This window comes from Nothoprocta perdicaria, unplaced genomic scaffold, assembly GCF_003342845.1.
Source record: "Nothoprocta perdicaria isolate Ctin4 unplaced genomic scaffold, notPer1 scaffold_56, whole genome shotgun sequence".
NCBI classification, from domain to species: Eukaryota; Metazoa; Chordata; class Aves; order Tinamiformes; family Tinamidae; genus Nothoprocta; species Nothoprocta perdicaria.
In genome coordinates, this window is record NW_020455821.1 from 3,987,846 (window position 1) to 4,001,256 (window position 13,411).

Below are 13,411 nucleotides of genomic sequence, written 5' to 3' on the forward strand. Positions count from 1 at the left end.
AGTGGGACAAAGGTGACTGAAAAACACTAGCACCTTTTCCTTCCTCAGCAAGCTGTCATTGCCTGAAGAGTGAGCAGAGCTGTTTGGATTTTTGTCCTTTTTTTTTTGTTCTCGTTGTGATATCATTTTCAAGACTCCAAGCAAGTTGGCTGGAGTCATCAGTAACCTCAGTTAGGTAGTCTTAGTATAAGGAATTCATGAAGTACAGTAAGGGCAAGCATGTGCAGTGAATCTACTTGACAACAGTAAAAAATAACGATGATGATAATGATGCACCATGGAAAACTGAACAATTTACAAAGCAAAACATTTTTTCCTCTGTGATTCATTGCTTGTGTAATGCCCTGGCAGAGCTTTGTTTGTTTTCAGTAACAGAATGCTAACACTGCAGACACAAAAAAGCAAGAGCATGGGTTATAAATCCTACATATAAAACTCTAGCATCAAATAGACTCTCTCAACTTGCTAGCTTTATTATTTAAAATCTTTATGCACCATTCTGTTTACTCAAAGCAATTTTCAAGTTGCAAAAACTCCCCAACTGTATATATCTGCAAACGCACGGGAAGATTGTTATAGAGCGATTTCGCTTTATTGCCTCGTCTCTGCCCCCACACTGCACATTACAACATTTAATATACACTTTCAATGTAAATCCATCTCATGCCAAAAATGCCTTCCACAGTAAGATGTGCTACAAAGCACGCTTACATGTGAATATTTCTGAAAGTTAAATGCGAATCTCCTTTGGTTCATAAAAAGTTATTTCTACCAAGGATTTACAATAGTGCAGGGGTAGGTTATTTTCCTCTCCTCTGTACAAGAGTGTCTCCCCGAATCTGGAGCTGTCTGCCTCTGATAGAGTGTCTAACATCAGAAACAGCTGCCACTCCCTGGGAAGCTTACGGGGTAAGTGGAGAATAATGAGCAGCAAGCACCAGCAGAACAAAAGAAAATCCATCTTTATTTACCAACTGCTGCATGCTTGTTGCTGCATCAAGCTCATTCAGTGCCAACTCCACACCCTTTAATTCAGAACAGACTATATTTAAGAAGCCTTTGCTTTTCTTTAAGCTATTGGTATGTATAAGATGATAAAAAAATAGCTTAACTTTGAGCAAGCATCCAGGGGTATTCCCAATCCTTTGCAAAAGGTCTGGTCCCACTATTAGTTTTCTTACATCCCAAAGCAAGTAGAAAAAGGCCAGGAGACTCGAGTGAACAAGGTCTCAGTTATGTTATGTGTGTTCGAGTGGCTGCCACAAACCCATAGATAAATGAAGCCTCAATAGCAGCACCGTTTGATGCAGCTGAAGTTAACCCTGCACACACGAGTGCGCCCGGAGGCTCCGTGGCGCTCGCACAAGCGCCGCAGCGCACGGCCGTGCGGCCCCTGCCAGCCGAGCGCGACGCCGGTGCCACGGCGGCCACGGGCCAGCGCTGCCCTGCTCGAGGAGACAGCCTCACCGCGTGCTCCATCTTCAGCGAGAAGCCGCCTCCCGAACGAGGTCCGTCAAAACGGSCACCCCTTCCTCGCAGGGGAAGCTTTCAGTGCGCGCTGGGAGAACGGGGCATGGATCTGCAAGTAGCATCTGCTGCTCCAGTAAATACCTCAACTGTCTGGGCCCCTAAAAATCAGCTGAAACCAAGAGAGATTCGAGGAAGAAACAAACAATAAAAATTACAAAGCAGGGTTTGAAAGTCATCTTTGCATTTTTAAGCCTCTCGGAAATAAGTCGTTTCCGAGTGATCACTGAGCGAGCTAATTCCATATCATAAATACTTGATACCAAACAATCACAGGAGTCTGGGACCATTCCCACAAAAACATTCGAGTGGAACTATCTTTCCTGCCAGCCACCCAGGCCCCTATGGGTGGGCGCAGCACCCTCGTGCCCCTCGGCGCGCCGTCCTGGAGCATCTCTCAAGCGAGCACCGGGCAGCTCAAAAAGCTTTGGAAAGGGCAAGGCCGAGCACGTTGCTGCCGGCGTTCCCAGCACGGCAGGACGGCTCCGGCCTGCGCGCCTATTCAGCGAGCGCAGAAGGGGCCCCGCTCTTTGAGTGCGCGCGGGCGGCGCGGGATGCGCCCGGCGCCCCGTCCAGCTGCGCCCGGGGCGCCCGTGCCCTGCATCCCAATGAGGCGGCTCCCGGCACGGCCCGCGGGGCTCCCCGACGGGGAGGTCAAGCCCGAGGCAGCCGCGCGTCGGCCCCGGCGCCGCGGCGCCTTTCACGGGCCGCGCGCGGCCCCCGCTGTCACAACAAGCTAATTCAGCGGCCCCGGCAAATCCGCTGCCGCCTTTATCCCCGCCGGCTCTCCGTGCAGCTGGAGAGGGGCAGCGCAGCGGCCCGGAGGCCCAGGCGGCCCCGCGTGACAATGATTGACGCCGCTGCCAACAGGTTGGGAAGCAATGCCGCCTCCTCGAGCGCGGCTCCCGCTATTCTCCGCCGGCCGCCGTTTCTCACGCTCGCACAAAGCTATGGGATGCGGCACCTGCTTCATTATCATATCCTCAGGGAATGTGGGGAGGGAGGCGAGGGAGAGGGAGGCTGGAGGTGGGGCAAAGGGGAATGATTAAAGGCGCTCCTGTACGGAGCCACAAAGAAAGGCCCGAACGGGAGAACGGGAGCTCCTTGGGAGCAGCCTGCCGCTTACCGTCACCTGCCACCGCACATCTGTAGTGTCCAAAAGCAGCAAATAACAGCAGTTTCCCATAAAACTACACGGGCTTTTGGCGAAAAAGCAAAGGCGCCAGAACCTGCTTCTGTTTTCAACTGTGCAACAGCAGAGATGTAAAATGCTCGACAAAGGCRGGAGAGGGATACTCCAAGTCACGAATCCTGACTCCAGACGTTGGATTGTGGAGAAAGAGAAACTGCTCTCACCCGACCCCTTTTCCACGAGGGGACAGACAACTACCCTGGTCCCCAATTTCATCTCTCSAAGGTGCTGGGATCACCAGCACAGAAGCTGACACCTGATCTCCTACCGCAGTATTTCAACTGCCTGGTTATGTAAAACCCGGACACACAGGCTTTTCTCCATGCTCTCCGCCCCCCTTTTTTCGCTGAATTTTGGTTTAGAAGGTCAAAAATGTTGCCATATTGCTTAGAGCAATCAATTTAAGCAATACCAGACATTCCCAAAGGAGGGAAAGGGAATTAATCAGCATATAAAAAACTCCTTACTCCTACCTTTGGCACAGCTTAGTCAGGCTAGTCCTAACCTACAGCTGTCTCCAGTGGGAGAAGATGCAAATGGAGTTTCATTAAAAACAGCAGTTTTAAGGATAGCTACATAAGCTATGGAAAAGTATAAAGCAATTTTTAAGCTATGCTGAAGGCAGCTTGGAGTGAATTTCATCTCCATTACCTCACGGTGGGAGCAAAAGGACTTTAAACTACCCAAAAGTGTCCAAGATGAATTTGAGAAATCTCTCCTCTAATCGGCTTACAAGCACGTACAGTATTTTAGCAAAATAAAACATTCCTGTAAYAAACAGAAAATGCTACCACGTGCTCCTGTGCTGCTGGCAAAGGCCTGGCTCTCCCTCACTGATACATGTAAATAAAAGTGACAGAAGAGGTGTCAGATGTACTAAGCTGAATTAAACATGTTTAGAACAATTATTGCTCCCCAAGTAATTTTTACCTTGACATTGTGATGGAAAATAGCATCTAACAAGGCACTTAAGCTAATAAAACACTTCATCTTTTCAAATATCTCCCTTAAGAGGAAGGGGGTGCCTAGAGCTCTTCCTCGAGCTTAATCTGAAGTTAATACAATCATTATTTTTGCAAATTACACTCTTCAGYAAACTGGATTTATTTATATGAAGGGTGCAGTACAGACTTCCAAAAGATTTTATAACTTCTATTAAGCATGTCCTGGTATATCTGAATATGTATGTAACAAAGAAAGACATCAACTAAATGCTGATTTAGTTATTTTACCCCTCAGAATAAGAAAGGGAAAGCATCCTGAGCAGTGACTCTTGCACTTATYTGGACACATGCCTTATTTGAACATGCCATACCCAGTTCTGTTCTTCAGCAAAATCCTGTCTAGASAGAGGCGGACAGCTAAAGAGGTGCAAGGAAGAGACAAACACACACAAAAAACCATTTTCCGTAAATTAAGCAATTTCAAAAAGCACACAGTTTTAACTTGCATTCTTAAGACCGCCTACACATAAAAGAGTATGATCAAGAAAAGCACTGCTAATTGAACAAGAATTGACTATTCCCCCACCTTGTCCCATTAAAAAAAAAAAAAGATATCGGATTAGGAGAGCCCAAGACACAAGTGATATTCTACGACTGATTTTATGAAGCATCTCTTTGCTTCATGAACATAAAACCCGAAAACATCTGGAAACAGCAGCTCACTGGCATCCTCCCACAGTCAGCGAGGCGACTTGCCCACTGCGAGGTGCATGTGCATGGAAATGGGAAATTGTACAGAAATACTGAAGAAAACACCTAAAGGACGATAGAAGAAAAGAGCAAGATCTGCCCAGCAGGACAAGAGAACAGAGGAGATGGATGCTCCAGTGCACCTCCAAACGCAATACAACGGCACCAGAAGGTACTGGCACAGAAAATTATTTTATTTAAATTATATATATATATATATATATTTTAATGTTCCACTTGAATAACATGCATCTTTAACAAACATCACCACCACTTCACATCAGGTTGATGAGAGAAATCAAGGAATGAAAAGACATAAAGGGTCGCAGGCTAAGGCAGATACATGTTACCACCTTAAATGCTATTAAAATTAATTCACAATATATAGCAAAAATAATGAGTGGCATTACCAAACAGCAAAATTCATACTGCTTTAAAACGGTAACAGAATTTAGACCTGTAATAGGGGAAAAAATACATTTTTCATAGTACATATACATAATACAAACATGCTTTCAACTCCAAAGTCATCTATTCTAATAGATGGCTAAGAGACAGGTTCATCATACATCCCCCTAATGGCTCCAAGCTCCAGGAGAGATGCATCCCATTTAGTCTCATGAGCACTTGCTCCCGAAACAAGGAGAAATGTAAAATACCTGATGCAGCTGAATAAACACCCACCTATCTTGATACCATCACGAATTAATTGCCATGATACAACAGCATCTTAGCACGTTAAGGCCACTTTTCATTAAGTAAATACATCCAAAATAACAGGTTTACACATAGAAGCAAAAAGCAGATGGGCACAGGAAGATGGATGGCAGAATTACACTCTCCAGACCGCAGTGTCCTGTCCTGGTCTTTTGGGAATACGTGGCAAAAACGCCAGGTTCCTTCTAACACTACCCGTATTCCCTGAGGAAACGTAATCCACCATGATCATCCCCACTGCAAGGCATCCTGCTGCTCACCCGTTATGGTGGGTATCAGACCTGGCACGCCTCCCATGGGATTTTCAGGGCTCAGGGGCTGTGGCACCAGCCTCAGTGTTCATTAGCACTGGATTTTCCAAGCGCAGTGTCCCGCATGGAGCTGCTCCTCACCRTGCACCGCCCTCGGCCACCAGCCTCAGCCCGAAGAACCCCTTCCTTCCCCTCTCTGGAGTCCAGATCCTTTAGCTCTTCTGCCCGCTCTTTTTAAGACCCGTAACACATCCCCCAAAAACCACAACCACAGCGCATCTCTAGCCTAGCAAGGCTATAGCCACCATTCAGCTCAGTAGGAGAACTTGTCATCATGACACCAGCTGTCCAAGGGAGCTTGATACCCCTACTTCGAGTGTGAGAATACCAGTGAGCCCTAAATAAAGCTCAAAACTCATGTGAGCTGCCTTTTCTCCTTCTCCCTCTCCCCTTCTTTAWTAAAGCTGAAGGTCACCTGGGGTAACGTGCCTGGAGAAGGTGACACCGGGCGAYGCTCGCAGCTCGGGTCCCTGCTGCGTGCGCAGACAGCCCCTCGTGCACACCCCGTTTTGCAGCTCTCGCTGCTCASGATGCAGCTTTCTTCCCCACTCGTCCCTGTTCTGATGCTCCCATCCCAAGGGGCAGCTGCCGGGGGTTCCCTCCTGCTGCAAGGGTGGGAGGCACGAAAGGCCACCCTGCAAATCCCGCTGCTGCCAGCGAGGCGGGAGGGACGGATGGAAGGAGCGGGGGCACCCACGAGCCTCAGCGACCCCGTTCCAGCACTGTGGGCTGCTACTCACGGATGCTGCTGCCAAAGGGAGGAGCTGCCCCTGCAGACACGGGCGCCTCCTCGGTGCAAGCAGAGCCAGCGCTCGCGGGGACATCTCCCAACAGGCACCTTGGCCGTGAAGCGTCCACCTCCCGCTCTGGCTTGCAGGTAGCTGTAAGTGTGGATTACTCCCAAATTAATGCTTTTTATTGCACTTATTTCCCATCTCTCCTTCCATACTGCGAAGAAACCATTTCTGGATCCGGATTACAGCTATCAAAGCAGGAGACAGAGTGTGCTTTCCCAAAAAGCAGGCGCTGCCCTCCTGGAGGAGCTAACCTGCTATTTGCACTTAACTTCAGCATACTAAGTGAATTTTTAGTGGGCAGATTTTCTCACAAATTACAGTTTTGGAAATTAAGCYAGGCTTAGGCACAGAAATGGGAAGGTACACGTAACACTGAACACTCCCCTTTTCCCTCCTGCTCTCTTGGATTTTTTTTTTATACAAAGAAAGTATCAAAATTAATGCACCAATATTCTACTCGTTAATAAAACTTCAGTTTAAGTAAATGATCAACTGAGCACACAAGTCCACTTCTGGGTCACTGCCRTGAGCTTAAAACTACACTACTTTATATACTTTTCCTCCTTGTTTAATCATCTTCCCTTTTCCAGAAGAAATGGGAGCTTTTTCAAACAATGAAGACATTTAGTTATTTAACCACAAGGGCCATAAAAGATTTAAATGGATTACAAAGATTAATCCAAACTAAATGTCTCCAATATGATGAAGTTTCCTGATGAATCTTAAATCAAAAGATTCCCAGTTTAAGGTACAAAAATCTTATTAAAAGTGCTGTTGCTTTGCAAAACTATCTCTGTCCACTGCTCCTCCTTATTAAAAAGGCAATCCAAATTGCTMTTTCCATAAAGAAATATGCCCAATATTGGCAGGAGTCTTATGAAAAATTCTTAACAGCCTGCGGGGACACTTACACTTAGCCAAAAGGTAAAATCTACAGCAATTCATCACACGAAATCAGCTCTGCAGCTCAGGCCGCGAGCGCTGCGCTTCAGCTGAGATTTTTACAAAAGGGAAGGGAATCAAATAGCAGCATTCGCAGCCCTCAGTGCTTTGTCCCTAACTCAGGACAAAACACAGAAGGAACAGCAGGGGAGTTGGAGCACTCTGTACATACCTTAAAAGGTATCCTTCCCTTTTCGGCCTTTAGAAAGCAAATTATAAACAATAAGTTGCAAAATGAGTTACGATAAGACAGCAGCCAAAGAAAAAAAAAAAAAGAGGGTGGAAATAAAAATAATTTTAAAAAGTCACAGGATTACAGTGCTGGTTTCTTTTAAAAACAAGCAATGCAGAGACATTTCCTCCTTTCTTTGTGCCGAAGTTTAATAAACATTTTCTCCGAGTTACCAATTTTAAGAAAATCGCTGGATAAACACTCGCGTTAACCCAGTGAAATGGCTCGGTGCCAAATGTAATGCCAAACTTCCCAGTTGCAAAACGAGCTGTTTTTACACACCAAAGTAACCACACAGCAGGCCTGTGGAGTCTGCAGACAGCTGACAGAGATGACTGTTGCTGTCCCCCCATTGCACCGACATCCATCCAAATACCAACATCTGCTGTGCTACAATTTACTTTTTACACAACATTTAGCAAAACAGTGCCTCTGACTGCAACATCATTAAGGAAGTAACAACAAATAAATCGCAAAGTCCCATCAGACAATTGTAAAATTAAAGCGTAGTTTGTCGTGCATACGCTGAGCTTTAGTTCAGATGTATTTGACTTCAGAAATAATAAGCGTTAGAAGCTGTTTTCTTTTATTAAGCACACAGGACAGAATTCTATAAACTGTGACAAGCATAATCCATCATTACAGTGAAAATTACAGTTTTGAGGATATTGACTTCACTCAATAGACAGAAAAGCAGATGTCTGCGAGGCATCCTGGCCTGCCCAGGATAATCTTGGCAATCCGGACTGCTAAAAGGATTACACTCTCTCTGCCTTGGAGCAGCAGCAGCGCACTCCCGATTCGGGGCCCGCTGCTTCCGAGGGGGCCAGAAAGGATATTGGTGTTTACGAAGCGAGGCGTTAACGTGCCTAAAACTAACGGGATCTTCAGTGTAAAAGCAGCACGGGGTCCACGGCGGCCGGGTCCAATGCCACATGCTGGAGGCAGAAAAGCAGGCCCGGAGGGYGAGGCCTTCTGAGAACGGGCAGCCTGGGGGCTCCGATCTGGATTCCAGTTCCCGAGCGAAAGCCGGGTTTGGTTACGGGTTTCACTTTACTGTCCAGCAGACAGCGCAAAAGTTGCTGCATGATCTAGCAAACGGCACCTTGTTAGGCAACAATTCAGGGCTCCCCACCACTGCCTTTAAATACAACCTCAGAATTGCYTAAAAACAGGTATTTTTATTGGAGGAAACACTCCCCCACATCTCTAGACACTATGTCTACCAGGAATAACAAGCTACCAAACATTCAGCTCAGGATACAAAACACATGTGGCAGGCTGCATCTCAAAGCATTTTCACCAAAACAACACAGTTCTCCCTCAAATCGCTATCAGCTTAGTTGTGGACAACACCAACATGTCAGATAAGGCAGCCAGAAAGCATTTTGGTAAGTTCAGGGGACACTCCTTATCCAATTTGCAGATAAAAAGCAGGCAGTATCCAAGCCAGATTAACAAATATATTTCCATGCTTAATTCACACTAGGGTCAACGGGTTATGTGCTTAAACACCGCTGGGGATTTCGGGCAACATGCATTTGTCACAGACATCGGGATGAAACGTGGCCATGCTGGCACTGGGAAAGCAGTGCACAGCGCGGCTCCCTCCCGAGCTGGGAATTACAGGAAAGTTCCCTGCTCCAAATACTACACAGCACTTGCACAACAGGAGTCAAGGTCCATCGGACACTTATCGGCAAACTTGCTCCTGTGCCARCGTTCAGTTCAAGCTCCGAGTGGAGGACTCGGGTGCGATTTGTTTGCCCCCCGGCCTGTGGCACAGCTGGCTTCCAGTCACACAGACCACAGAGCCATGGAATGCTTAAGGCTGGAAGGGACCTCCGGAGATCACCTAGAGCAAGCCCCCTGCACACACAGGGTCACCTAGAGCACGTGGCACAGCCGTGAGCCACACGCAAGAGGTTTCCTGACATCGYCCCCGGCCGCGCTCCCAGCAAAACACCGGCCTCTCAGCAAGCGCCGCGGCGAAGCAGGGAGCGTTTCTGGGAGCTTCACCACTGTTTTATTGCAGGGTATAAATGTTTTCTCTTGCCCTCAGCTCCCTGCTTGTAAAAAGGGAAAACCAAACAACCTCTTGCCACCACTTTCCAAGCAACCGAATGCCCTGAGCCCGAGAGCAGGAAAGGAGAGAGGAGGGAAGGGGTGGGAGGAAAGGACAGGGAGGCTGGATTACTCCAAAGTTATTTTTGTCTTGTTCAAGTGGATGGGCAGAGATGATTAAATATAGAATTCACTGAGGCAGGTGAACAAGGAAGATTACAGGAGCCACAGGTTTCAACAAGCAGACACTAAATGAAGTTCCCTCCTATTTCCTGAGTCACAAAGCTCCCCCCCCACAAAAAGCCAAACCACGCTTCCATTTGCTTGTGCAAGATCCGACTGACCAAGCACTCAGCTCGCTGCAGCCTTCCCTTTGGGCATGTGACAACGTAAGCGTTAAGAGGTTTCCTGTCTCTTACCTGCTTATACTATATATATAAACAGGCACTCCAAAGCTCACGTTGAAGCGGAAAAGGCTTCACACCTTCTGTGGTGTTACTGGTCAGAAATTCTTCAGAAGAAAATATGCTTGTATGTACATCGGGGTAATACAGCCCCACTTGAAATCAAATGTTAAGGAATGTTATGTTGTCAGTAGCAACACAAAGGATGTGGTTTCTATAAAATTTAACCAGTTCTGTCAAGGACAGCCGCTTTTCTCTGGCCAGGCTGCAGTCCACACGCTGCCCACAGTAACTGCTGCATTAGCCCAAGTTCCACAAGTGAAAAATCCATTCACACTTTTAACTCCTTGCAGCATTTGAGCTGCTCTKTGAATGCACTGGGTGAGTGTTACCAGAAGCAGGTACCTGCGCAGCCACTGCGGGCAGTCCCGATGGGTAAATACAGGTAGGCAGTCCTGGCAGTAAGCAGCAAGTCCCGCACAGGCTCGGGGCTCCTGTGGTCTGTGATGCAAGTGCTAACATCTAGTACAGACCTTAATTGCTTCTTGGCATGCACGTGGTGTTCAAGCAACAAAACATGGAAAAGGAAACACATTCAGGGAAGAAACATGGCAAAAACGTGGAAAAGGAAACACATTTGGGGAAGAGACTTGGTGAAAACAACCATGCTCATGCAAAACATCTCCCTTCTTCCATCTGTGCCCTCAGCTACCACAACATCCAAGAGCCGCTTAGTCTTAACTGCACTTGTCCTCCCTACACCCCTGTGAAGTAGGGAAGTGCTCTTATCACCATTTTACAGACAAGGAACTGGGGCACAGAGAGATAAAAATAACCTTATCCGAGATGATGGTGTAGGAGGAAGTTTGTGGCAAAGCAGGGGACAACTGGCTTCGATTCCAGGACACTGCAGAAAAACACCAGTGACCTGGTCAGCTACGGGACACTGCCTTCAGCCCGACCCACCTCGCTTCCACGGGCAGCAAGGACTGGGAAGAAGTCTGCTCATTTTATGGACAGCATTTCCACTCCAGCATAAACAGCAGAGGTGTCAGATTCAGGTAGTTTGCACCGAGAAAGAAAACAATTTCCAAAGTAGTCACTGCTCTCCTGATATTGTGGAAAAAGGAAGGAAGATGCATCAAGTTTTCAAAGCACAAATAGTAAAGTACTCCATGTCAAGTCACACATACAATTTTAAAGCAATTAGTGAGTTTTATTAGGAAACTGGTATTATACATGCATGCTTGACTCTCCTTGCTCTGGAGATTTTAGATCATAAAACAATAAAAAAAAATCCCTAAAGGACTAGAACCCCCTCTCTTCAGGCACAGATCTAAATGCAGATTTGATGTAGCTTCACACACACGACCAACTTTATACAACAATCTCATCTCGGATAAATCAGATACCAGAAGCTGCAGAGTGCTGAAGGTTTCTCTCTCTCTCCCTTTTTTTTTTTTTCCTTTTTGGCACAGTTGGGCTTCAACCCTGCCCTCAAAGGCTCTCTTCTCCAAGTGAAATGGCACTGCAGGTTCAACATTTACTCTGTCCTTTGGGAATCCGTATGCAGCCATCCCAAGCACCAGTTGCAAAATGAACTTCTACACCACAAACGAACTCACAAAATCCCGCATAATGTCGACTGAGGTCACTATTATCCTACTACTAAGAGAAGAGATCCACAGCACTGTGGATCATCCAGTTTATCAAGCCTCACTCTGAAAGGAAGAAGGGCCAAAGGAACATGGACTAAGCTATCACCAGCAGGCCTTGATGGACAGGACATCAACACTGTTCTGGCTGGTGTGAAGAAGGAATTCCTGGGATAGTAGTATCTGRGAGCAGATCATCAGCGGCAGTCCCGCTCAGCCTCCAGGTCACCTCTGCTATTAAAGTAGCCTGTCAACCTTGGTTAATAAACTGGACCTTAAGGCCCAGGCTTCTACAAGAGGCTCCTGTGATAAAACTTCAATTGCCATCAAGCCAGTGCAAACCTGGACCTCACCCTCCTCCGCCTCCTCCTGCCACGGTCAGAGACTCGAGTTGCTGCAGGCACCTAAAGTTGACCATAAAGGCACCCAACAACATCCACCAGTGGGTTAAATAACTGGAGCCATGCTTGGAGAGGCTTTTAAAGGACTGAGCTGGCCCCAGACACATCCCGCTACCTGTATATCATCACCCTGGGAAAACTCTTRACACTCTTTCTTCACACCAAGGCTACAGAGACGGGGAGACGGAAAAGGCAGCAACATGTTTCCTTCTACTTTGACAGCAAGCCTCACACCAGTGGAGCAAAAACCACAAGAGCTTTAAAGCTCCTTCACAGTTAGACTTAACCAACGAGACATTCCAATAGTTACAGTAAAAAGCAACTCCTGAATGCAAGGTACAAGTCTAGTATACTAACAAGTAGCTAGCTAGTGAGGGGTGCTTATTATTACATGGTTTGAACCTTTTCCTTTATAAACCTCAACCTCTTCTGTATTTGAAGAGATCAGACAAAAAAAAAAAGACAAGTCAGTTGACAGCAGAGGAACTGCTATTAATTGCTATTTATTTTCTGCTTGATGGTCATCACAAGCAATGTCAAGCCTAAACTCAGACTGTTCTCAACTAGAAAGGGTTTCTTACTCTCCTCCAAAAGCAGGTTCAGCTTTGCAAGAGGTTTCTGGTTCCAGACAGACCAAAAATTGTAGAAACACAGAATAATTTAGAATGTCAGGAACCACTAGAGGTGACTGAGTCTAACCTTTCACTCAAAGCAGAGCCACACAAAATACTGAAGAAAAACAGACAAAGAACACCCGTTACCCTACACAGAGGCAATCCACCGTAACTGCTAAACTACAAGCAGAGAGGGAGAAACCTTTATCAAACTGCAGGGTTCAAATCAAATTTGAGGAAGAAAACCCAAAGTCTGCTTGGCCATTTGCCCACATTTTAATCTTCTTGCCTCCAGTAACTAGCTGGCTTGAGGGCTGAAAGAGCCAGCAGAAAGATGAGTATCAATAACATGCCTTGTGTGCAGGGGGGATAAAAAGGAGAAACGAGTCCTGTGTTCTCCTGTGTTTCATTTCACCACATGAATGGTGAGAGAAATAGCACAGGATAGTACATGGTGGAAAAGGCATGCAGAGCCTCTGAAGTGTGAATACACATCTACAACCACACATCCTGTCGTGTGTCATTCCCCTTCTAAAATGGTGTCTGAAAAGAGAAAATTCTCCAGAAACATGAGGCTTTCCCATAATCACAGCCAGTCTAGCCAAGGGAGTAAACAAACTTCTTTAAGAAACCAAAAAGCACTGGTCTGAAATAGCCCGTTCCTGCTAGCCTGGAGCTGCCGCCAAGAAGAAAGCTCTTCTCTAGCTTTAGAGTAAAGCCATGTCCTAAAGTGGGAAGGAAACTTCTCATTCACCGATTTTTACGCATTCTTGCCAGTCACCTGTTTGCTAGAATGGTAATACAAAAAGATGAAAACATTTTTTTTGTTTGCACATATTAAAAACAGATTTACCATTTTAA

At 46.4% G+C, this 13,411-nt stretch overlaps 1 protein-coding gene across 2 annotated transcripts in view; it reads right to left on the reverse strand.

The window, feature by feature from the left end:
- Positions 1-13,411, reverse strand: part of AKT1 (AKT serine/threonine kinase 1) — a 64,933-nt gene that overhangs the window by 33,087 nt on the left and 18,435 nt on the right. The gene's annotated exons all lie outside the window — the stretch shown is intronic.